The sequence below is a fragment of the Carettochelys insculpta genome, chromosome 7, assembly GCF_033958435.1.
Source record: "Carettochelys insculpta isolate YL-2023 chromosome 7, ASM3395843v1, whole genome shotgun sequence".
NCBI classification, from domain to species: Eukaryota; Metazoa; Chordata; order Testudines; family Carettochelyidae; genus Carettochelys; species Carettochelys insculpta.
This window is the reverse complement of record NC_134143.1, coordinates 54,394,112-54,421,589: the sequence shown is the minus strand read 5'-3', so window position 1 is coordinate 54,421,589 and position 27,478 is coordinate 54,394,112. Positions and strand designations below refer to the sequence as shown.

General features: G+C 43.1%; 1 protein-coding gene across 3 annotated transcripts in view; it reads right to left on the bottom strand.

The window, feature by feature from the left end:
* Positions 1–27,136, bottom strand: part of CHST15 (carbohydrate sulfotransferase 15) — an 87,607-nt gene extending 60,471 nt beyond the window's left edge. The window contains exons 1-2 of one of the 3 annotated variants that reach the window (XM_074999722.1): positions 24,917–26,169; positions 24,229–24,315 (exon numbers count right to left, since the gene is read on the bottom strand). The gene's annotated coding sequence lies outside the window, so the exon portion shown is untranslated. Of the gene's footprint in view, positions 1–24,228; positions 24,316–24,916; positions 26,170–26,773 lie in introns of those variants that run through there. The other 2 variants (XM_074999721.1, XM_074999723.1) reach the window with 2 other exon arrangements.
* Positions 27,137–27,478: the final 342 nt, after the last annotated feature.

Here is a 27,478-nt window from a genome sequence, read left to right as displayed (position 1 = left end):
CAAATGACAATTGTGGTTTTGCTTTAATAATTTTTTTAAGAAGCGCTCCCAGCTTAGCAGCAACTTTCACAAATTTTCAGCAAATTCAGTTTTTCAAATATTAATCTTGCATATAATAATTCAACTCTTTAAAGCATTAAAGGATTAAATACTTTCTCCATAGATAGATAATTGATTAGCAAATAACAGTCCAAGCGTTGTACTAAAGCACTGTCTAAATGTTCATAAGAAATCACAAATGGGGAAGCTCCTATTTCAGAATGTAAAAGTAACGCGGCATCACTGGATGAAAACCAAACTGCTTGTAAATAATTTCTGGGTACAACAAGAGGCAAATCTTTCCTGTGCAATATATGTCTTTCACCAATAAACAATACAAACACTAGACAAAAGTCATACCCAAAGTCTCCTTTCTATTTAATCTAAGCCTTGAACTCTACCACATTTCCCTTATGCTTTCACCTATCCCTTAAGAAGAAAATATAATGACTTTATTAAACCATTTTACAAAATTCTGTCACTTTCAGGTGTTTCCATATGGACACGTTTCATCTGTGTCATAATTAATACTTTTCTATGTGGCATATGCAAGAATTAAGTGTCACTCACACTTCATATAATTTCTATGACAAGTTCGTAATAGAGATGTAAAATCCTGGTTAATTGGTTAACCAGCTAAATGGTATGTAAGCCTCTCACAGTGCCCAGCTGGAGCTTCGCTGCCTGCACTGCTGCTGCTGCTGCAAGTGGGAGGTGAGGTGCATTCCAGCATGGCCAGCGCAGCCCCAGCCAAGGGACAGGGATGCTCCAGCCAGGCCAGAGCAGCCCCACTTGCCAGTACTCTGGGCACACCATGGAGCAGCCCCCATCCCGAGGGGCCCTGGATGCACCACAGAGACATTCCAGTCTGTTTGAAGCAGCCCTGGTCCCAGGCATGCTGCAGACAGTGGTGGGGGAGGAAGGCGGGGAGACCAGCCAAGCAACCTGCCCCTCCTCCCTAAGCCGCCAAGACAGGGCTGCCCCAGCCACACTGGAGTTCTGCCTCCAGCTGCAGTGCCCCGAGGGGCTGGAGCAACCCGCTGCCTGTACCAGATGGGTAACCACTCCAGCCTCTACCAGTTAACCCGACTCAGTAAGCCCCATCTGTTTCGGATGAGGCTTACCACTTAAACAGTTAACCTATAACATCCCTAATACATAAGTAATATAAACAAAATCACAGTTTAAAAACAAATCACTGACTACATCACCCACTTCCACCAACACACACATAAACCACAATCTACACCTCACCCTTTCACCACCAGTCTGTCAGCATTCAGGATTCTCCAACATAGGGCTTCACCCACTATGGACATGTCTATCCTGCAGCTGGGAGAGTGCCTCCCAAGCCACGTAGACAGACTCACCCTAGAGAAGACTCTGACTCTATGTTTAATACATACATGTTCTACCCTTTCTGCAAATGTGCATGTGTGTTCAGTGTCTAGCTTTCCATATGGAAAGAATAAAGTCGAGGAGATCTGAGCATAAATTATGATGTACATAATATGGACTGCACAGACAAGACAATAACCTCACACTTTTCCCCATCAAATTCACAGTAAAAGAAACCAGGAAAAAACATGAAATGTTCATAACAATTAAAAAGCCAATAAGAATTTGGTATGCACTCTCTCTCACTCTTGCTGCTGAACAGGTAACATTTGCTATAACACAGCAGACCATGTTAATTTATAGTCTAGAGCCAAACCAAAACAAATGCCTCAATAGACGTCTTATTATTGTTGTTTTTCAACAGAGTGTTAACCACTTAATTCTTATTATATTAGACATAAAGACTAGTCCAAACTAAATCTAGGATCTAAATTATAAAGGGCACAAGAGTGCTTTTAAAGGTCCAGTCTTGCACAGAGTCTCCACTGTATGGCATCAGCATGAGCAACAGAGGCCCACTGTCATCACAGTTTTATGGAACTCAAGGAACTTCACCTCCGAGGACGCAGTTTCACTTCTCATCAACTCCCTCAGCATTCACTGAAGGAGACATGGGACTCTTTCAAGAAATATTCCATAGAGGAGAAATCAACAAAACAAGCCCAAAAATTTCAGTTCCTTATGCCACAGTAAGGCTACGTCTACACGTGAAGCCAACATCGAAATAGCTTATTTCGATGTAGCAACATCGAAATAGGCTATTTCGATGAATAACGTCTACATGTCCTCCAGGGCTGGCAACGTCGATGTTCAACTTTGACGTTGCGCGGCACCACATCGAAATAGGCGCTGCGAGGGAACGTCTACACGCCAAAGTAGCACACATCGAAATAAGGGTGCCAGGCACAGCTGCAGAAAGGGTCACAGGGCGGACTCAACAGCAAGCCGCTCCCTTAAAGGGCCCCTCCCAGACACAGTTGCACTAAACAACACAAGATACACAGAGCCGACAACTGGTTGCAGACCCTGTGCCTGCAGCATAGATCCCCAGCTGCCGCAGCAGCAGCCAGAAGCCCTGGGCTAAGGGCTGCTGCCCACGGTGACCATAGAGCCCCGCAGGGGCTGGAGAGAGAGCATCTCTCAACCCCCCCAGCTGATGGCCGTCATGGAGGACCCGGCAATTTCGACGTTGCGGGACACGGATCGTCTACACGGTCCCTACTTTGACGTTGAACGTCGAAGTAGGGCACTATGCCGATCCCCTCATGAGGTTAGCGACCTCGACGTCTCACCGCCTAACGTCGAAGTTAACTTTGAAATAGCACCCGACGCGTGTAGCTGCGACGGGCGCTATTTCAAAGTTAGTGCCTCTACTTCGAAGTAGCGTGCATGTGTAGACACAGCTTCATTGAGTTACAGCATTTGGCCTATCAAGTGGACATGGCGAGGCCACGCTATCAGAAAACCATCATCCACTATAGTCCGTCAAGCGCTCACATGGAACCCGCAATGAAAACGCAAAAGAGGAAGAACTTGAACAATGTGGAGAAGATCTACTGAGACTGAAGGACAACTGGGGTCAGCTAGAAGTTTTGTCCCAAGACAGAGTGAAGTGGAAGAGACTTGTAGATTACCTAAGCTCCACTGGAGTACAAGGGTTTAAGTCAAAGTAAGTCATTTGGCCTAAAAGGCTCTATGGAGAACAAAGTAAGTTTTCAACACAATTCCAAGCAAATACCACGCACAGTTCTGTAAGTGTATTGTGAAAGTGCTTACTTAATTCAAGAATACAATGAATTTACAAGTGTTGAAATACATTTACTCACTCAAGTTTTATCTTTTCAATGCGTCACTAAGTCAAAAAAAAAAAAAAGGCAAAGACACAAATCTTTGATTTCATGAGATTTAACAAACAGCCTTTGGCCACAAACACATTCAAGACCCTCAGAAGCACAAGAATCCAGTCACTTTCTGTTGACAGTGCAGATTGACAGTGTGATCCATTTTCATGCATGGCTGGGATCTGTCAACTTCTGTTGTCATTATAACAATAACGTCTGTCAATAGACCAGTAGTATGTACATAGCCTAAGAGAGACCGGGAGAATTAACCTGCCAGTACAGCATACACTTTAAAAGTATGTACCCACAGATGTTGAGTGACCCAGGAGATATTAGCCAGGGTTAGTGGCAATATGGTGAGAAGGGATGGACTGGGTAGAGGGGAGGGTGTCTTTGGGGGTATAGCTTGTTTTGCCAATTACAGACAGGCACTAGTCAAGTAGGTTTTCTTGTCATTATTTTATTAAAGTAGCATCTAGAGACCCCAAATGAGATCAGGGTCACACCAGCATTCCTGAAATGGGGCAGCCAAAGGCTTCTGTGTCAACAGCCTTTTAGGCTGCAGAGGGAGAGAAGCAGTAGCTCCTCTTTATCCCTGTTGCTCCTTGATGTACCACTTTGGTAGTGGTTGCTGGGGCCGCCAGCAGGGGTTAGGCCTTGCCCCCCTCTGCAGACATGAGGGGCACAATGCTGGGGGACAGGGGGAAGCAGCCAGTGAGTTTCCCACCTTTTTAGGGACAGTAAGACTCATGCTTTGGGCTGCAGCCCTGAAGGGGCGGCAGGCTTTGGCTGTTGGGCTTCAGGCTCCAGCTGCAGGGTCCTGCCACATGGCTTTGAGCTCCAGTATCCGGCCCAATTCCCAGCCATAGGGTTTTAGGACCTGGCTCACCTTTTCATTCCCCAGCCACGCCCCCTTGCCCAGGGTGCCTATTGCCTTCCCCCATGCCTCAACCAGGGCTCAATTTGTCCTTAGATTTCCAACAGATGAGTAAGTCTGTTGTGAAAAATGTTTAATATCACTTTTCAAACCAGACTTTACAGCTAGAAATAAGTAAATTACAATTATATGGCAGTGTGTATGCGCACATTCATTTATTTTTTTCCTGAAGCTGATTAACTATTTCAGGATAAAAGTGTGAGAATGGCAACTAGCAAAAGTTGGTGGTCACGCTCTGAGGCTACCAAATAATTTGTTCCAAGAACCCCTAGGTGCTGCACAAACAGAAACTCCCAGCCCCAAAAAGCTTATATTCTAAATTGACAAGACAGAGGGTGAGGGAAAGGAAGTGTCATTATTACTATTTCAGGTCTTTATTAAAAAGAGAAGGGTCAGCTTGCAATTATGTGTATAGCAGTCAGAAAAAGATGACAAAAACAGCAATAAAATAACTTCTGTGTTTTTTTCTTGCAGATCATGCTATCAGAAATTAATATACAGTACGTAAAATATCCATAGGTGTACAAACTAATATGACTCCAGAGTCTGGGCAGTTAGTCAAATTGCAACTCTAGAGATGTTAGAAATTTGTTACTTTGGTAAGCGCTTCACAAGAGTAGAGGGGTTTGAAAAACAGATTCCAGATTGATTGTAAGAGCGCTCTTTGTAGCACATAACACGGCACGTACATTTTATGAAACAAACCACAGAAATCTCTTCATGCACCATAATAAAAGTTCAAATTTTTATGCTTTTTCCACCCTTTCCCAGGAATAGCCTCATTCCTCAATTGTGTATTTTATTGCATAACACAATGCCATTCATAGCAGCTGTCAGTTTCAACAGAGGGTCAACGAGGAATACCTTCTAAGTGGGGGTTGTGAAGGAACTTTAGTCCAAGTGCCTCTGGCATGCTTCTTCACAAAACTGATCCTTGTAGCCCTTGAGAAACTTTAGAACAAGAAAACAAACTTTTCCTGCAACTTCACATAAACAAAATTTCTCACAGCTGTAAGGAACATTTTCTTTAAAAAACGAAAACAGAAGCACTTGGGCAGATGAGGAGGTTAAAATAACAAGCCGTTTGTAAAGTAACTCAGTTTGAGGCCAAATGAAAATGACAGCGTCTCTTTTATCAGGCTTGTTGGAGCTCCTAGGTATAGCAGCCACTGCTGCAAAGAAGCTGATGTCACCACAAGTACACTACATTTACTTGCAGAGGCAAGGTTTTTCTTCTATTTTTTAAAATAGACAATTTTTTTAAATGTTAGCACAAACACTATAGCAAACTACCATTGTTCCCTCTGTGGTGAGTATTATGATCTAGACAGGGAGCAATGAAGACTGCCTGTATTGGATTAAGTCACTTAGAGCTCTACTCTATAAAAAATAATTTTCAGCAGCTTTACCAATGGAGCTTCAATGGAACTTTTCAGGCTCAGATCCAATGGAGCTTAATATGGGACATAATGCAATATATTTGTCACTGTTCCCATGGAACATCTCCAATTTTTGGAAATCTTTCTACTAATTCATCTCTTCCCACAGGCTGTTAGAAAGAGAACTGCATCTCATTCTTCTGTCAGTATAGTGGTTCTTTATTTACACTTCTGTAACTGAAATCAGAATTAAAACTCGTGGCTCACTTTATTATACTAACCAGACTGGACATGTTGAGAGAGAAAAAGGAAATCCACACAGAGAACGGAGCTCCCGGATGTTGCAACAGGATATCCTTGCAGTAGATCAAAAGGAAAACATACTAGTCCTGTCTTATATTTGGAGATGATATGCCAAAGAGGAATTTTCAGGCTCTGGACTGTGACAGCTACAAACTGCTTCATCACTCTTTAACAGAGAGGGACCTGGAATGAAGCTGCTGAAATTTTGCAAAGCATGGGTTAGTGACGTGATAATGATCAGAAAAAAAATTATCACCTCTTTTTAACTTTGCACCTGTGGACTAAGTCATTCTGGAATGTAATATCATGGTGAGCTGATAACAACGTGACAAAATTAACAACTCTTCCCCAGGTAAACCACTATATGCCAGTTTCCCATTGCCACATACTACTGAAATGAGCTATATAAAAGCAATCTGGCACCTGGTTACACATTAGAAGAAAAAAATAACAAATTGGTGTAAGTGTCATACACCAAACAAGGAAATCAAAGCCTTATGAGTTACTATGAAATTTAGTCTAGTTTTCTCCCAGATTTAAATCCTGTCAATCTTTCTAACCCAAAAGTATTTATAATCCAAGTGACTACAGTATAAAATCAATCCATAAAAAGAGGTTCAGGATAGCTGTCAGTTTCTCAAAGAGACAATAATAAAAAGGGACAATAGCAAACTATCCTGATGCAAAGTAAAGATGGGAAGACTAGTAAGACACCACTGTGGCTCCCTTAAGAACTCTTTAATAACCTGAAAATAAGGAAAGTAATCCTACAAAAAAAGGGGAAACGCAGATAAATTCCTAAGGAGCACAAAACAATAGCACAAAGATGTAGGAACAAAATTAGAAAGTCTAAGGCACAAAATGAGTTATGCCCAGTTATGGAAATAAAATGGAATAAGACAAGGTTCTTTAAATACATTAGGAGCAAGGGAAAGACAAAGGAAAAGCATAAGTTCCCTACTTCATGCAGAAGAAAGCCAATAATTGATTTCAAGGAAGCTGACTCTAATTGGTATCATAGTTCATTAAAAAAGTGACCAGATACTCAAACACAACCAATATTAACAAAAAGGAGCAAAAAACAAGTGAAAACAGGCAATGAACAGATTAAAGTATATTCAGATATTCAAGTGGGCAGGGCCTACCAAAATTCATGCTAGAGTACTAAAGGAACTAGCTGAAGCAATCCTCAAACCATTAGCAAGTATCTTCAAGTACCCATTGTATAGGAGGTGTTCCAGTGGGCTGGAGAAGGGTAAATATAATACAGTAAATCCTCAAGTTACTCAGTGGTTGCATTCCTGCAACCACCACATAACTCAAATTTTCACACAAGTTGAGGGGCGAGGGCCATGCCACTGGGGGGAAAACAGGGTGAAGGGGCCACAGAGCAGCTTCAAGCTGTGCTTAACTCACGTTAAAGTGAGTTACATGTGACCTCAAGCCACGTATTTCAAGGGTTTACTGTACACATAATTATTTGGTTTTGAAGTAATGTTTAGTTTGGGCTGTTTGAGATATTTGCACATAGTACATACACAGGTTACAGCTAATCTTCTGCAGCAAAAAACTCTTCTCGGTATCTTCTAGTCTGGCACACTTTGCCCAATTTCTATATGGGATTTATCATATAACTGAGGGCTGGACTTTTTCCCCAGTAAAAGCAGTTGGAGGAAGTTCAAGATCAGAAGAAGTCATTAAGGCCCTCCTTAAATGCTGACTGTTGTGGAGAAATTTTGCCTACACACCAGATCTTGGAACTCAGCATGATCTAGCAGCTCAGCTTCAATACAGCCATCAACTGGGTATTTAGCTCCTGGAGATCCATCATGAAGATGCTGCTTAGAACTGTTCCACCTGTCTGCTTAAACTCTCAGAGACAACTACAGGCTTGTCCATTGTCAATCTGGTACCTGTCTCTTCCTACCATGTGGAGGTAGCTAACCCTACCCTTGACAGAAGATTCAGGAACAGAATTTCCTTTAATGTGTGAACCACAGATGTTTTATCAGGCCATGAATGATCGTGTCATGAAGACTGGTGGTTCAGGAGACAGGCAATGAGGCACTGGAATTTACAACATTTATCTAGCCTAGATCTGTAGACAACCTTGCTGGTGTTCCTACAGGACAGACAGACCTATTTTTGTTTCATTGAGTTTATATTTTTTAAATTGATGTTGGGGACTGTGGCACTTGAAACTGGCACAGATCTGTATATTTTAAAATCAAGATAAATAGAAACATCACTGCCACCATGACGGCCCTATCCTTAGATGAAGTCAAAGTTCAGTAGTCAAGGATGGAACAGGTCTAGAGAACCAAGCTCATGATTTTTAGAGATGATGACTTTGGCTTCCAGCTGATGCATAAATATACAATGAGGTTACTCAGCCATTGCTCATGACAGGGCTCCAACTCTGACAGTGCAGCGCCTGTGATAAACAGCGACCCCAAAAAAAAAATCAGTACTTAAAACACAGAGCCAGACTGAACCCCGCACTTACTTTCTTCCTTCCTTTAATGAGCACACACTCACAGGACCAGTTTAAATGATTCAAATAATGCTACTTGTGCAAATAGCCACTTACCAATATCAAAGTCAGCCCAAGTGACTCTTTCCCTATATTGCGGCTGCTTTTCTATTCGTCGTTCTTTTACTCTTTGAAGAATTAAAAAATACGAATGAAGGGCCATTAATTCAAAAGTCACCCTTCACTTCTCTATGGACACTACGGTTAGCCTTGCTTTCATTTGCTGTTCCAATACACTTGCTTTGTGTTCTTCACTCGGACCCATATGAGTTTGTCTTATTTTATTTTTTTTTAAACTTTGCAGAGAATGTATGCACATTTAAACCATTCTATAGTTCTCTGATTCTTAAGTTACTCAGGGCTTAAAATGTCTTTTTACCCTTGTGAAAATTCAAATCAGCCAAATATTTTTAAAAAAAATTTAAAATCAATGTTGTCATTAAGAATCTTAAAATGTTCATCACTCTTTGATCTATGAGAGCTAAAATAATGTACTCTCCAGTCTGAATCAAAAATTCCGATTTAGTATATTGCTACAGGGCCAGCACCCTTCGGACCCGACTGGTCCTGGACGAGGGGATTTGCTGGATGAGGGGAAGTCAGGCTGGCTACCTGGAGGGGGGAAGGGGAGCCTCACTCCTACAAGGCTCCACCCCAGGACTGCAGGGCTTCCCCTCACCCAGCAGGGAACCCTGTAGTGGGGGCTGACAGCAGGGCTTTGCACTCCAGCCAGCTCCCAGCTGCAGTGCTAGGCGAGCTCCCCCAGCTACAATCCAGTGGCTGCTCTCTGGTCTAGCAACATCCATTGTCCTGCCAAACAAGAGCGTGCATGATGAGGGAGTTTCAACCTCTACTACATGCATGTTGGCCATTTGTTCATTTTATTTATTAAGATTAACCCAATTTTCTCTAGTCTTTGTTAAAGCTATCTGCCATTGTGAAACAGATGCTTAGAAAGGCCCACGATAAATTAAAGAGATATTCAAAAGTAAAACAGATTAGCAACTTCCTGATGCTGATGAATTGATATATTGAGTACAAGCGAACAATGTGCGTTTTAATATGGCTAAATGTAAAAATATATGCACCTAGGAACAAAGAATGTAAACCTTACTTACAAGCTGGGAGTCGGGGGGGCTGACAAACTTGCCAAGCTCCTGGGATAGACTGAGGGAGTGACCCTGAGAGGTCATTGAGTCCAATCCCTTGCACTCACAGCAGGACCTAGCACCATTCCCTGACAGTTATTTTTAATCTAATCTGCCCCAGACCTTGAATGGCCCCCCTCAAGGACTGAACTCATAGGCTGGGGTTTACAAGGCCTATGCCCTAACCACTGAGCTATCCCTCCCCAACAAAAAAATAATGACAAATTATAACAATAACAAGTAAGTTAATTTGCCCCAAAGAGTGAGTTTCAACTTTGTCCCCTTTATGACCAGGGAAACAGCCTGCCTAGAAATATAAAGTGTATGAATAATATAATGCTAATGAAAAAATAGATTCAAACCTAATCTGCAGACTACAGGTTGAACTTCTCTCCTCCTGCACTCTCGGGACCTGACCAGTGCCAGATGAGAGAATTTATCAGACTGCAAGTAAGTAATGTCTAGCACACTACCACCACTGCTTAATGAGCTCTTAGAAGACATTTGGGGTAAATTACAGCATAATAATACAACAGAACACTGAGAGCCAGGACTGTTAGCTATAAACAAACTTTATGGGGGTATGGAAAACTTGGCCACCACTCATGGTACGTGATCGTCTGGCTACCTGAAATCATGCTGGATGAGAAAGTGCCAGAACAGAGAGCTTCAACCTCTACTTTTTTCTCTGGTTATTCTTTATTTTTGTCAGAACACTGTTGAGACAGGCATTATACAGGACCTGAACGGGGAGAGTTATAATGATGCCAGCTGATGTGCTGTGTTTTAATTGACAAACTGTCAACAAAGCACATTTTGCATGAACACGCTCCACAGTTTTTCCCAACAAAAGTCCGGTTTTGTAGGGAAAAGCCTCTCATGTAAATGTAGCCTTTAAGATTGAAATGGAAAAGAAAGGTCACTTACACACATATTCAACTGTTATTTAGAAAGCCATGTTGCGAACAGAACAAAGCTAGAAAGTTCTGAATTCTGACACTTAAAGAAGACTCAGAGCAATGCCACAAACACTTTGAAATAAAACAGCATTTTTTGCAAAGAGTGTCTTTGGAATATCACACTTGTTTTTTTGAGCCTGACCCTTTTTAATAATGCACACCTCTTTCAGGATGCACAACACACTCTGCAAATACCTTCAAGTCTGGACTCTCTTTCTGCTAGGTAAACTTTCGTGGGACAGACCCACTTCTTCAGACCATAGCCAGACCAGAACAGACTCAATATTTAAGGCAGAGAGAACCAAAATCAGTAAGCAAGGAGGACAAATCAGAAAAAGATAGTCAAGGTGAGCAAATCAGAGAGTGGAGGAGTGGGGGCGAAGGTCAAGAATTAGATTGAGCCCAGTATGCAGACGAGCCCCTATAGCGACTCAGAAAGGGGCTCGTCTGCATACTTGGCTCAATCTAATTCTTGACCTTCGCCCCCACCCCTCCACTCTCTGATTTGCTCACCTTGATTATCTTTTTCTGATTTGTCCTCCTTGCTTACTGTTTTTGGTTCTCTGTGTCTTAAATATTGAGTCTGTTCTGGTCTGGCTATGGTCTGAAGAAGTGGGTCTCTCCCACAAAAGCTCACCTAATAAACTATTTTGCTAGTCTTTGAAGTTCTGCTTGACTGCTTTTTGTTTTGATAGTGTATAGACTAGCATGGCTTGCTCTCTCTTACTTTTCTGCTAGGTAATTATTGATTTATTTCAAAAGGTAATTTGACTTCACTCCTCTTCATATATTAAGTACAATTCTGGTTGGTGGTATCTTCCACGTAACACTTTCTGGCTGATCTAAAGAGGAATGGGCAGCCCTCATGCCAGGCTCAGTAACTCACCATAGAGTTAAAGCATTTCACACTTACCTTATTCTGCAAAATCCTGACCCCACACAAAGCAATAGCAAAACTCACATTAACTTTAATGAGACTAGGATTTCTCCAGAGGGAGTAATTATCTGAAACACATGTCCCATATGGAGTAACTAACATTAAATACTATATTGTATTGAGACACAACATTGCAAACACAGTAAACTCTTTCATATCCAGCAGCCTCAGGACAGGGAGGTTGTGGGATGTTCAAATATTCTGTATAATAGAGAGGTATATCTAGCAATGCATAACACCAAAGAAAACAAGATTAGATATTAAGAAGCAAAAACGTATGCAGAGTACTTTATTTAACAACAGTAGTATTGTACACTGTAAACTTAAACTGTATTTGCTGTATTTATTTGTATTCACTTTCACTATACTGTACTTACGGAAAATGTAACTAAAATTTACTTATGTTTAAAATGCCAGTCATTTGAGAGTTCCATATGACAGAATGCCTGATCTGAAAGAACTGACTATAATAATGGAATGGGAAATTAAAGTATTTTTAAATAAAAGAAACAAAAAGCTCACCAAAATAGTAACCTTTTAATTATTTATGTTTTTTTGGAAATAAATTAGAACAATTCGGTAGCATAAAGATCTTTTAATATGAATATACAGAAATTGTCATCTAGTTTCCCTCTAGCTGTGAAATAGCATTTTTATAGAAAGAATCAAATGACTCTGGCAAAATATCTAGAGGGGTGTGTGATATACGGGAATTCAGTTTTACAGTACATGCTTAAATGTTTTTGTTATATATTACACAATATGCCAAAACTGAAGAATAAGAACATAAGAGGCTCAATATCGTATTATATTGATGAAAAGGCTACAATTAAATACTATTAAAACCCATCTGAAGCTTTTTATACATTTCATTATCTTGTCCCAGAATGAGCCATTGCAAAATTGTAACTGTGACATCAGAAAGTATAGATTACTTAGCAAGAACACTTTGAAGTGCTAAAACTGTGTCTAGCAATCACCAATGAATGACTCTGAAAGCCATTTTAAAGAGTATTTCAATCATAAAATGACCTAAATATGATTTAACAAAACTAAATAGCAGTGACATTAAGTTGAAAGCTACTCATTACAGAGATCTGGCAACATAAAAATATTGGACAGTTAGAGCAGACTATTTCTTAGGTTTTAACTACTGCAACAGGAAAAATATGTCCCTTGTTCATAGATACCCTTCAGTACTGCTTAAAGCATTCCTTTGCAGGCTGGCAAGTTGTTCCAAAGTGTCACAAGTGCTTTACTTCCCAGGTCAGCAGACGTGGGTGTTCCACAAGTGTACAGAATGGAGAGATGAATGCTACTGCTAGTCTTTGACCTAGGCACTATATAAAAATCTAAGACACAGATGTGACATCTCCAAGGGTGCAACCTGAGATGCTGAACTGTTGTATCACCTTAATTCTCCAGATCATTGTCAACTTTCTAATCACACAAAACCAAACACGCTTGTCCCACCTTCAGCCCTTCCCTGAGACCTCTTGCCTTGTCCAAGGCCCTGTCCCCCCTCATTTCTTCTCTCCCCCACCCTCACACATTTTTATTGGGCTGGGCTATGGTAGGGGATGACAGCTTCAACAGGAGGTGCAGGCTCCAGGTGGGGTCAAAATGCGGCATTCAGCGTGTAGGAGCAGTCCCAGGGCTGGGGTACATGCACTGTCTGGAGTTGTGGGTTCAGATGGGGTGAGAGATGAGAGGTCTGGCATTCAGGTGCAGGCTCAGGGCTGGAGCAGGCGGTCAAGGTGTGGCAGAGGGTGCAGGTACCAAGAAGGTGTTTGGGTGTTGAAGGAAACTCCCAGAAGCAGTCAGCATGACAAACACAGGGGCAGCCTGGAGGCTCCGATAATTGGAGCTGCGGAGCTAGCGCTCAGGGCAGGGCCAGTGAACAGAGCCTTCCTGGGGGTCACGAGGACATGTTAGATGCTTCCAGAAGCCACAGAGAATCAGGAAGTGTTGGGAACCTCCCTTAGCCCCACTATGCCAATAGGACTTATAGCAGCGGAGCCTCCAGGGTCCCCTTTCAACCAAGAGTTCTGGTCAAAAACAAGACACCTGGCAGCCTGAGACCAGGAAGTCTCTTACACTGGTCTGCTAGCAAAAAGCACTATCCAGGCTCTGTTCACAGTTATAGGCATGTAAAGACACACCCAGCAAAGTTGCATAAATGCTCTCCCAGCCCCTCATGAACTACACACATGGCAACCCCAGCCAGTTTTCTAGTTCCAGATGTACACCCAGTGGCAGATTAACATAAGGGTAAAAGGGTTAGTTGCTCCAGGGCTCCCAGGCATGAGCGGCCCCAAACTCCATTATTCCATTTTGTTCAACAATTCACTTTAATGGAACAAAAGAAATATATCATATCATTCTTATTTTAAAATGAATGTGAATGTAATTTTATTACACATCGTAAGTAATAATAAGCATAAATAGATTTTAAAGCATAAATAATGATGTTACATTAATATTTTAATATATGGGGGGTTGTGACTGTGCTGGTCAAGGGCCCCACCTGTTATTAAACTGTCCCTTCCCAACCCCAAGAAATATGAGCCTTGTACTGTCCAGTTCACTCACTATACAGCCCATATCCAAACTCATATAAATTTTGTCATTCCTTCACAGGGTAATGAATATGCAATAGCCTTTGTTAGCCTCAGTAGAGATTCCCTAGACACTTCAACCAAGAACACACTGGTTTAGCTAAAACATTATAACAAGTTTATTCATTAGAGAAAGATAAAGTATAAGTGATTGTGGCCGTGTCTACACGTGCCCCAAACTTCGAAATGGCCACGCAAATGGCCATTTCGAAGTTTACTAATGAAGCGCTGAAATGCATATTCAGCGCTTCATTAGCATGCGGGCAGCAGCGGCACTTCGAAATTGCCGCGGATTGCCGCTGCGCGTCTCATCCAGATGGGGCTCCTTTTCGAAAGGACCCCGCCTACTTCGAAGTCCCCTTATTCCCATAAGCTGATGGGAATAAGGGGACTTCGAAGTAGGCGGGGTCCTTTCGAAAAGGAGCCCTGTCTGGACATGCCACGCGGCAGCAAGGAGTGTCAATTTCGAAGCGCCGCTGCCGCCCGCATGCTAATGAAGCGCTGAATATGCATTTCAGCACTTTATTAGTAAACTTCGAAATGGCCATTTGCGTGGCCATTTCGAAGCTTGGGGCACGTGTAGACACGGCCTGTGGCTACCTCTACACGTGAAGCCTACATCGAAGTAGCTTATTTCGATGTAGCAACATTGAAATAGGCTATTTTGATGAGTAACGTCTACACGTCCTCCAGGGCTGGCAACGTCGATGTTCAACTTCGACGTTGCGCGGCACCACATTGAAATAGGCGCTGTGAGGGAACGTCTACACGCCAAAGTAGCACACATCGAAATAAGGGTGCCAGGCACAGCTGCAGACAAGGTCACAGGGCAGACTCAACAGCAAGCCGCTCCCTTAAAGGGCCCCTCCCAGACACAGTTGCACTAAACAACACAAGATACACAGAGCCGACAACTGGTTGCAGACCCTGTGCCTGCAGCACGGATCCCCAGCTGCCGCAGCAGCAGCCAGAAGCCCTGGGCGAAGGGCTGCTGCCCACGGTGACCACAGAGCCCCACAGGGGCTGGAGAGAGAGCGTCTCTCAACCCCTCAGCTGATGGCCGCCATGGCAGACCCCGCTATTTCGAAGTTGCGGGACGCGCAATGACTACACGGTCCCTACTTCGACGTTGAACGTCAAAGTAGGGCGCTATCCCCATCTCCTGATGAGGATAGCGACTTCGACATCTCGCCGCCTAATGTCGAAGTTAACTTCGTAATAGCGCCCGACACGTGTAGACGTGACAGGCGCTATTTCGAAGTTAGTGCCGCTACTTCGAAGTAGCGTGCACGTGTAGACATGGCTTGTAAGTGATAAAGGCATACAGGTCAGAATTGGTTACGAAAAAATAAAAACATGCAAGCTATTTCCTAAATTTTACCAAGGCTAATAGTTCTAAAAGCAGAATGGGTTGTCACACCATAAGCTGAACTATATATCATAGACATTCTCCTTCCAGCCTGGGACAACCTATCCCCCAGTTCAGTGATGTTCCTTTTGTCTTCCAAACACTGCAGTCACCATGTATAGCTGTGGGGAAGAAGACGTCATGGGAAAGCCACTGTCTTATTTTATACTGCTCCTGCTACACACACCACGCAACACACATGGTGAAGACAATGTGTGGTTTACATGAAATTTGAAATATCTTGCAGGTAAAGTGTACATTTTTTATCCACACCCTCTGGATATGTAATATTTGAAATGTCTTCAGGCCTGACAAGCAAGGCCTTTCTTAATAGTCCTTTTTGTTGCTTCTAAGGACACTGTCTGTGGACATTCTTCAGACTCGCATGTTTTGGTAACAAACATATCTCAAAATCTCATAACTCCATAGACAACTATAATGCATACATGGTAACAGGACAATAATGTTCAGTAAAGCTCAAGTGTTCAAAGGCCACCTCACCATTCAAAAGTGGTGAACCTGAGGTACAGGTGTCATAACAGAATCACAGAAATGTAGGGCTGGAAGGGAGTTAAAGAGATCACCTAGTCCACCCCCTGCACTGAGGCCAAACCAAAGTATATGGAGACCACCCCCAACAGATGTTAATCTAACCTGGCCGTAAAACCTCCAATGATGGGCTGAATGACAGAAATCCCCTTGGGGCTGTCCCCCATGTGCTCATCAAGCCACTAACACCTGCCTTCCTACCCTCTGGGGCCCTCCACCACCTTGTCCTCCCGGGCCACAAGTTCTGGTCTCCCCCATCCAGAGTACGGTGTTCATGTAATTAACCCACTGCAGAGCAACACAGACACTGAACTAGTTCAGCTATGGGACAGCTCAGCTATAAACCAAGCTCCCAACAGGGACCAAAACCCTAAATAAAACCATCTTAATCTGTGTGACAGCTTTATGCAGAGAAAGCACATATGGCCCTACCCCTTTATCAGTGAAAGGGAGATCTGCACAGTGGCTGTTTCCTCTCCCCACACCTCCATAACAATTGTTTACACTAGATCATAAACAAAAGTATTTTTATTAAGTATGAAAAGTAGGATTTAAGTAGTTTCAAGTGAAAACAGTCAGATCAGAAAAAAAGCTAAAATTAATAAAGCATCTCAGCTAATTCTAATAGACTAAAAAAAAAAAAAGTTACTTGCAAATTCTTACCCTAAACAGTTGATCTAAACATCTCTTTCACAAGCTAAGCACCTCCTAGCTTGGGGACAATTCTTCCCCCCAGTTCAATCTTAGGCCGTTTCTACACAGGCCACTTTCTCTGAAAGTGGCATGGTAATACACAGCCCGAAATATGCTAATAAGGTGCAAATGCAAATTTCCTGCACCTCATTAGCATACGGTCACGTGATTTGGAGTCTGGAAGACCGTTCTTCCGGACTCCAAAACGCCGTTTAGAAGCGAGGCCCCGGGGGAGCTTCTGAAGGAAGTCCTTATTCCGGAGGCCCCTTCTTCCTGTAATTAGCTTAAAAAGACACTCTGTATATACCACACACTATTAAATACACAGAACACCTATCCTCCAGTCACTGCAAATGCTGCATGGTTTCAAGTCAGTCATTGGACCCCATTCTGCCACTCTTTGTTAGCCAAATCTTCAACTGGAAACATCATCACATTTATCTTTTGACATGAAGAGGTGTTTTGCTTAACTAGGTCTACAAAAGTGGGCCCACAATGTCTTAACCGAGGCTTGAGGGACATTAGCTTTTGTATTCCAGCTTGCCACCAGCACATTTGATTTTGTACATCCTGACCCCTGAGCAGTTACATTCAATGAATTCTTGATCAACTTCTGGAATGCTACTGCTGACCACTTTTCATTATCTCTGGCCACCACAAAAACTAACAGCAATTTTTTGAAGTTCATCAGAAGCAGGAAGCCTGCCAAACAAACAGTGGGGCCACTAGGCAGCAATGGTGCTTATGAAGCACTGAAGGAAGACAAGGCTATTGCGAGGAAACTGAAGTAATTCTTTGCATTGGTCTTCACTACAGAGGATGTTAGGGAGATTCCCACACAAAAGCTATTATTTTCAGATAATATATGTGAGGAACCATCCCAGACTGAGGTGTAAATTGAGGTGGTTTTGGAACAAATTGATACATTAAACATTAATAAATCACCAGGACCAAGGCTTCTCAAGAAACTCAAATATCAATCTGTAGAAATGCCGACATAGATTCACAACCTATCACTTAAATCAGCCTCTGGACCTGATGACTGGAAGAGAGCTAATGGAGCACTAATTTTTAAAAATGGCTCAAGAAACAATCCTGGCAATTATGGGCAGGTAACCCTAACTTCAGTACCAGATACACTGGTTGAAATGCTTGTAGAGAATTGAATTATCAGATACATAGATGAACACAATATGCTGGGGAACTGCCAATATGTTCCCCCCTACACACACACACACAATGGAATGAGCACAACCACACTATCTCTCTCCTTACCAGTAACCATTATGACTTGGCATCTTAATTCTGTTTGTTCTTGGTAGGATTCACATGCTAGAAGTTCTCAATTTTTTTATCATTATCTAAAATTAGCATGAAGCATAGTATGTTCCTTAAAGTTAACATTTACAAGCAGTGTTCAACAGTGGCTAGAAATGAGGAATAATATAAACAAACATTCCATGAAAAAGCTACACTAACCCTTTGCCCCTCAAGTGCCAGTCATTGCCTACAGTAGCTGTGTAATCAAAGACTTTCCCTGCTTTCACTTCACTCAAGTTTCCAACCACACTGCCTCTCTCTTGCTCTTATATGAAAATCAGATCAAGCCACTAGTCCAGAGTCAGGATCACATTTTCAGTCATTTGGTCAAAATACACAAGTGAAATGGTCATAAGGACAAATAACTAGTGCGACTGTAAGACATACCTTCAATTAAGCAGAAACACTACCTTCTGCCATACATACACTTGAGTGAATCTGTACATAACTGTGAAATGTTGGTAAGTGCTCAACTATATGGATACCTCAGCAAATTCCCTAGACTTCAGGTTGCATGGAGATCTGCACTTAAAGCAATATTAAAATCTGTTTCACTCTTCATTGACTTTTATCCCCAGTTTTGCCACAATAACCCGGGAGACAACAAGGGAATTTTCTGTTTTCTGGATTCATTTAGTAAAGTATAAAATTTAGTGTATGTTAGAAAAATAAGCTTGGACAGGACAGATTATAAATTCCCTCCATTTCCCCCACTTTTCACTAGATTCCTTTAGCTAAAAAACCACAGTCCACAGTAAGTAATACAATGGGATTCAAAGGCAGCTACTTAGATGAGGAGCAAAATAGGTGGTCTATGTGGGTGGTGGAGGTAGGCAGTGCAGATTGAGAAGATGAACTGATGAGGGACATATAAATAGGAGACGCCCTCAACTCGTGTATATTGTTGTTTCTATGACATATTACACCAAAGAATCTGCCCTGGAGTATCAACACACTTCACTGCATATTTGCCTTGCAGTTGCTGATTTGTGGAGCATAAAGTACAATAAACTTAATGTTAACGCAGTTTTTTGTGCAATAATGTAATGGATATATTGTAAGGCCTGGTTCTTTTCTGCTGAATTGATATATCTGTATAAAAGGAGTAAAATGTTTGGGCTATGTCTACACTAGCCCCACCTTTCAAAAGGGGGATGCTAATAAGACACTTCAGGATATGCTAATGAGGTGCTCCATGAATATGCAGTGCCTCATTAGCATAACGGCAGCCAGGGCAATTCAAAAGTGCCGCTTTTGAATCATGTGCTGCTTGTGTAGGTGGAGGCCTTTCGAAAGGACCCCCCCAATCTTTGAAATCCCCTTACTCCTAAAACCAAATAGGAATAAGGGGCTTTCGAAGACTGGGGGTGTCCTTTCAAAAGGCCCCTGTCTACATGGGCAGTGTGCAATTTGAAAGCAGCCCTTTTGAATTGCCATGGCTGCCATTATGCTAATGAGGCAGTGCATATTCATGGAGCACCTCATTAGCATATCCTGAAGTGTCTCATTGGCATCCCCCTTTCAAAACGCAGGGGCTAGTGTAGACATAGCCTTGGATGGTCTAACTTTGGAAATTAACACACCACAAATGCAAGAACAGACCAATGGTGTAAGTTTAAACCTAAAGAAAGTATATTTGACGTTATTAAAGCTAAAAATATCATTACAAGGGAAAGCTAAATACATTGCTAAGTACAAGATCTACAACTTTGCCTTTAATTTCATTCATATACTAACCAATGCATGGTTTGTTCAAGAAATAACAGGCTATGCTTACATCTGTTATTTAGCAAACAGAATTTGGGAAGAGCAATAGACCTCACGTTTTTTTATTATGACTCCTGTGTATTATGTTTTCAGTGTGAAAGGGATGACAATCCGTTCACTTAAAATAAACAGGCCTTAAATAAAAATAAATCCTCAGAGAAATGTAGCAGCGTTGTTAGGACTGTTGTTCTTCATTGAAAAAAACTGAACGTATGCTGCAAATGTGATTTTCAGAAACAAGAGGCGCCATTTTCCCCCACACAGTGCCTGCCATATGCTGCCTACTGTCTATTTACATAATCCCAAATATTAGTGTTTATAGTCATTGAAAGGACACTTTGGCTATGTCTACACTTGCACTGAACTTTGAAGGGAGCATGATAGTCAGGCTGATGGGAGATTATTAATGAAGTGCTGTGATGAATATGCAGCACTTCATTAGGCTAATTCTCCCCTGTGGCAACTTCGAAGTGTCAAACTTTGAAGTGCCAGCATGGCCATTTTGAAGTTCTGTGCAGTGTAGGCACAGCCTTAGTGTTTTGCATTTTCAGTTTTTACAAAATTTTCACTAATGCTTACCAGTTTTTTTGTTTAATTAAAGAAGTCCAGTTTCTACTGAATCACATGTTTATCCATCCACTCAGAATCTTGAGGGTACTTGTTGTTTGACACTAATGTGGGGTCAGCAAACTTTTCTGAGGTACAGGGCTGAAATTTGATCTTTTGACCTTTACTGTATGATCTGAGTGCCAGTGATACTTTTTAAAGTCACTAATAGTCCTACTTACAACAGCTCCAGTAATAAATAAAGATGCAGAGCTTTACCGTTAAGGGGGTGGTTGGTAACATTAGCTGATCTTTTGTTAATTGGCTGGTGTCATGGCTCTGAGCAAACTCACAGCTGCATGGGGGAGAAGGGTGCAACTGAGCTTCTGCCTTGGGTGCTGATGAAAATCAGCTCACATGCCACTCTTGGCACATGTGCCAGGGATTGCTGACCCCTGAACTAAACCTTTATATGATTAGTGTGTCCTACAGCTCTGAGATTATAGCAGATTCACAGTGTAAAATATGGAACACATATGTTGGCTGTCAAACAATGTTAATATTGAAGTCTGACTGGCTCACAAGGAGATACTGCCTGCCTGTCTTTTTTTTCGGACACTCACTTTAAACAGTCCTGCACAGATAAAGATATTTAATGCCCCCTACCCACCGCTTAGCTGCCACATTTAGTTCTAATCTCCTTATATGGTTGAATGCATGGATTTTTGTTCTTCTGGATTCCCCTTACACAAACACACAGACAGGCAGTCCTGCTCTGTATCTGACAGTTTCCAGACTACCCCCACAATGACTCCTCTCCTCTCCAGGGAAGGGCTTCTCACTTCCTATCAGTCAAGCTAGCTGTTCTTCCTCAGTTTTCCCCTTGTCAGTCATAAGACCCCCTTCCTCTGAGCAGGTGTAACTTGGAGAGGCAGAATTGAACCTGGGACCGCCGAACCTAGGACTTCTCAGCCTCTACTGTATGAATTAAAAGAGAGTAGGCTCTCAGCTATGGGTGTTAAGGGGACCCAGTCTCTGTCACAGTCTTAGTGCCGCTATGCAGAACAGTACACCACACCTCCTCATGTGTGGCTTACACAGATACCCTCAGTCCTTCTGCAAACCCACAGAGGCACATGCTGTTCCACAAAGCATTTCTCTGCTCTCCCTCTGGGCTACCAGGCAGACAGTCTGCCTATGACTCCCGCCTTTCTACCAGGGTGTTTCTCCCCAAACTATCAGCCCCCCAGAGCCCGAGGAGCCTAGGAAAGCTCCTTAGGGGTTACAGATAGATAAGGTATACAAATAAACGTGGAGTAAAAATGCAAAACCATGCCTGAATACCAACAATAAAATCAGTAGCTAGAAATTTTCAAGAAAGCTGAAGAGAGTGAAGAGGATGTACTGCACCAGAGATTAGCGCACATGCCAACAGAATAAAGGAGCATGTTGAAAGCAAGCCACACAAGAACCACCCCCACTCCCCGCCAGAAAAAGAGTAGGCTTTGGGATAAAAAGAAAACATCAGGGCTTTAATGAAAAAGAGGACATAGCACAGCACTGCACACTGCGTCAATGAATTTGTGCATGCTCTTTGTTTCATTGGTCACCACTGTTAATAGTGGAGGGGCCTACCACTGACTTTGTGGGACAATACTGTCTAGCAGCAAAACCCCTTCTAATGCAGACAACCTCACCTGTGACATGCAGAAAAAACAGAACAGCGTTTTCTCCGACTACTGCCAACATATTTGCCACTACAGATGTTCACTACATCCTGACAATGAAAATCTCAGCTGAAGTGACCACAAAAGAAAGCTAAAGGAGAAGCGCACAGCAAGAAAACTCAGTTGTTCTTGGAAATCTCTCCCACACTGGAACACATGAAAACCAAAACGCATTCAAAACCTTCAACATAACACTAAGAAAGAAGTGGGAGATGATTATGGCCTATAATTTGAACCCGAAGTATTTGGTGTCAAAAATGCTTTTTGGAATATGTTCAAGTTCTCACACCCCTTCTTCAAAATGAAATTTGCAGCCAGCTGTGTTCTTTACGCCAGCATTTCAACCATTTGCCACAAAAGAAGAAATTTTAAAACTGGATGGGGCATTTACTACTTACATGAACTTGCCTAAACATGACAATGCAAAAACCAGATGTGATGACTTTTTGGAACAGTCATCGATACACACTTCCCCAACTCCAGCAAAATGGAACAACAAGCTTTAAAGTTACTCCCGGACCTACTGATGCAAAGTGAATGTTTTGAAAGTTGGATTACCTCCAAACAAGAAAAGACTCAACATGAGTGAGAATACTTTGAAGCAAATTATGCAAGTGAACACAAACCAAGTTTTCTGGAAAAACTACCAGCTCTGAGAGAGACAAAATATTTTCTGTACATTTAAAGAGTTTCAATTATGCTGAAGTAGAATGTGTACATTACAAAAGATTTTGTTCTGGCTACCCTCAATTTTCCCCCACTTTCTTAATTTTTAACCTGATTTCATCCTGGTTTTAATGTTTGAAAAATAAACTGTAAAACAAATCTTGGAATTTTTCAAAAAGAAAAATTGAAAATGTGAAACTGGACTTACATTTCCAGACAAGCAGACTCATATTTTGACAGCAATTTTAGGAAGATCTAATGTCAAAAATGAGCCAGTAGGAAAAAAAAAATGTAAAATTTTTCTGCACTAAACTGTTCAAGTAAATTTCCTGTTCAGATTAAATGAACCAAAATATCAATAAGATATGGTGCATATATATTTGAATACACAGCTGGTAACAAGAGTCTTGTTAATACTTGTGGTGGATTATCTAGTCCAATCCTTGTATTTTAGCCACCTGAAATAACTGAAATGTCAATAGCCTGCTTTTATCTTCTTCTTTGTACTTTCCAGCCGCTGTAGTTTTAGTTTAGCAAAGATAATGAAGTCCATTACAGCATCTTCAGTTGTAACAGCAGAATTATAACTATTGTGTAATGCAAATTTCAACTATCCAGCCACATTCCTCTTGCAAACCCTCATATAATATATTTTGCACTTGGCACTGGATTTTCTATCACAACTCAGGAACGATACCATCAATTTGTTGTTTATTTCAGAATATAGCATTGGGCTCCACGTTTTACAAACACAGGTATGTTGCTCGGGGTCTCCCAGGTTCCAGAGTCATCAAAAAACTGGTTGTGTCCACTGACCTTTCCTACAAGTTATTCTTTCTTTTCAGTATTTAAATTAAATTTCTTTTTCTTTTTCTTGGCATGTGAAGAGCTTTGACTCAATGCCCAGGAGTGTGAAAATGCATCACCAGTGGAGACTATGAGAGGAGCTCTCATAGCATTGGAGGTGACATCACTTGCATCACTAACATGAACAGAAGATTTTAAGACGATTATGCCATAGTATATGGTGAAAGCTATCAATTTTTATGAATTTACATTTAAGAAAATGGCCCCTTTTGCCAAAAATCAAAAGTAGTCTATAGTCAGCATTAAACCTAGTACTAGCTGAGAAGATATTTGTTGACACAAATGACTAGACAAGGACATTTTTCAGCTACCCCTTCAAAATATTTACTGTTCATGAGTAATTTCAATGAATACAAAGCTTTGAATGTCATCCTATAACTTGTTCTTTTGATTACTCTGCTTTTATAAATAAATGATCCTTTTCTCATCACAAAACAAAAAGGTATACATTTGAGCTGCATCAGATGATAAAGATTTTCCTTGGCTAATCATTCCAGTGGGTTATATTTTAATTACACATTTAAAAGCAAATTAAAGATGGGCGTCCGAATGAAGGGTTACAGAATGAAAAAATACACATTACATGTGTGTACCTGAAGGTTCCTATGTAGATGGTACCATTCTGAAAATACTGTCCTTTTAACCTACACCTCACACTGTGGTCACTGCAGAGTAAGACTCTAGTATTATGATAAAACAAAGAGAACAACAAAAGAAGATCACATATGATGTGTCCATAGTTCACACTGATTCATAGCTCGACAGTCAAAATACAAGAAGTGGTCACTAAATCTTGACAGCATTCTAAATAAATGCATACTATGAAGCTATTTGTAATTGTTAGCAACTTGCCCTTAAGACACACCTTTTATCATCTTAAAAATATGCATCACTGAACGACAATAGCTAGCCACAATCTTATTCAAGGTACAAACTGTCTGAGTTAACTGAAGCAAAATGCTCCATATATAAACTGTTATACAAATGTCTTCCAAATCACTGCAGAACTACTGTAATGAACCAAGTGGAGGTTCTCAGAGAGACAGGCATCAACCCAACAAGCAACCCGGCACACTGACAGTAAAAAATACATTATTGAAGTAATTATGCATTTTTCCAAGGCCTCACTGCAGACACCTAACATTTTCACACTTCTAAAAAGTCAAGTACCCCACTTTGTTTACACAGTGGAAATGCTGAATAGCTCAGCAGCTAGACTAAACCCCTGGGCGTGCACATTAATGACTAAGAATGTACATAAAAGAAGAGCAGAGTACATACCTTAGCAGCATATTACCTAGTATTTGCCCAGAGGGCATTTAACATTTCAATGTTAAGATATCAGAAGTAATCCCTGTTGAATCAAGGGTGCTGGTTCTTGATGCAAGGACATTCTGGGCAGTTACGCTCCCATATGTAACTTTGCAATGGGAGGATAAAAAAAGAAAAAAAAAGTTAAAGCATCTTGCCATCACCAGCAGTTGCTATTGAAAACTGTCAGTAGGAATCATCTGCACATGACTTTCTGTACGGTAACTGTGACCAACAAAAAGAGCATCAAAACTAAGAAGCACAGATACTGAAAGACCCCTCTCAAGGCACATAAAACACAGACTTTCTAGCATGAAATCCAATCACACAAGTCCATATAACTGCAGGCAGAAACCCATCTCCCATACATGTACTCCTGTAACACTCTGTGTTACAGAAACAGCCCACAGAGGTTCTTCCCTAATTCCTGTATATATACACATCTCAACACAGGATCACATATCTATACCCCTATATGAACACACTCTCAGACCCTCTGCATACACACCCTTAAGCCATCCCCCAGGAGATCATATTATATCCTTTATTACACAACGTAAAGTAATAGCAAAGCTTATCAAGCTGATTTTAATGTAAAGGTTGAAATAACACAGCATCAGCAAGTCATCACTCCTTACTGTAAAAAGGGGGAGGTACCTCACAGCTGTGTGTGGTTTTGTGTCTTGAGGGCAGTCAAAACAGGAAACGCGGGTCTCTAAATAGCTAATGCAGTAATGAATCAGATATGCAGAAACAGGTGGGGATGGTTAGCCGAAATGCCTGCTTTACACATCTCATTGTGTGTGTTAGAAACAACTCCTGCTCAGCCCTCATGAGCTGTGTGTGAGTGGTGAAGCTAATACCTCCTCAGTGTATGCGTGTCGTGCAGGTCTAATGCTTGTTCTGCACTCCTCAGAGAGCAGGTGTGTCCTGTCTGCCTTGAACAGTGAGTGAGGGTGTGGGTCGGGCAGGTACGATGCCTGCTATGCACTCAGCGTGTGCTGTGCAGATCCAGTGCCTGCTCTGCACGCCTCAGTGAGAGTGCTGTGTTGTGTAGGTACAATGCCTGCTCTACACGCCTCAGCAGGAGTGTGTGTGTGTTGTGCGGGTAGGATGCCGCGCCCCACGCGGTGCGTGTGTGTGTGTTGTGCGGGTAGGATGCCGCGCCGCACGCGTGTGTGTGTGTGTGTGTGTTGTGCGGGTAGGATGCCGCGCCGCACGCGCGCGTGCGTGTGTGTGTGTTGTGCGGGTAGGATGCCGCGCTGCACGCGCGCGTGTGTGTGTGTGTGTTGTGCGGGTAGGATGCCGCGCCGCACGCGGTGTGTGTGTTGTGCGGGTAGGATGCCGCGCCGCACGCGGTGTGTGTGTGTGTGTGTGTGTGTGTGTTGTGCGGGTAGGATGCCGCGCCGCACGCGGTGTGTGTGTTGTGCGGGTAGGATGCCGCGCTGCTCGCGGGGGGGGGATGCTTGTATGTTGTGCAGGTGGGATGCGCGCTGCACTGGGGGTGCGTGTGTGTGTGTGTGCGTGTGTGTGTGTGTGCGTGTGCGTGCGCGTGTTGTGCAGGTAGGATGCTCTACACACGCCGGCAGCCCCTCCTCACAAGTTCCCGGCGACACCCCCGACAACGCGGCGCGCTCTCTGCTGTGCGCGGAGAAAAACACGTCGGGTCCCTGCATCTGCCGCCCGCCTGTCAGACGCGGCCGCCAGCGGCCCCCGAGGTAGCAACTTCGGCCAGCGGAGCTGTCCAGAGAAAGAGCCGCCGCCGCCGCCTGGCCCCTCTGCCCAACGCCCCGGGCCGCCCCCCGCGCTCCGGCTCGCTGCACTCACCGCTCCCCCAGAGGGCGCCGGGGGCCGAGTCCGCCCAGCCTCGCTTTGCTCCGCTCCGTCGCCAGCCCCGCACCGCCAGGCAGGACGTTGGGCTGGCCGGGCGGGTCCGACCTGTCCTCGCTCGGCGTAGCGACGGCTCTGCAGAGCCAGGCTGCTCCGACCAGCCCGGTAGCGGCGGCGAGCTCGGCTGGCACTGAGGAGCCAGGCGGCAGCGTCCACGTGAAGCTGCGGAGGGGCTGGCCAGGCGCTCTACAGCCGCTGCGCCGCGCAGAGCGGGCCAGGGGCGCTGCCCCGCCGTGCGCCTTCCCCGGCCCGGGCGCGGGCACTCGGACTAGTTTGTGGCTGCGAAGTCCCGGCGGGCGGTGGGCGCCCCACGCGCGTCCTCTCGGCGTGGCCAGCCAGGGACGGCGGAGAACACCCCACGCGCATCCTCTGGGCGTGGCCAGCATCACACGTGTCGTCGGCGGGTTGCCAGAACCCCACGCGCCCTCTAGACGTGGCCAGCTGGGGTCGGCGGTGAACACCCCACGCAGGCCCTCGGCACGTGGTAGGGGTAGCGCCAGGCACTGAGCTTACCTGGTCCAAGGAGCTGCCCACCTGCAGGATGCAGTGTGCTGCAAAGGGGGAAGTAGCAGGGAAAGCAGTCTCTGAGGCACTGCTCCCAGCACTGCAACTACTGGACCATCTTTTCCTCTACACATAGCA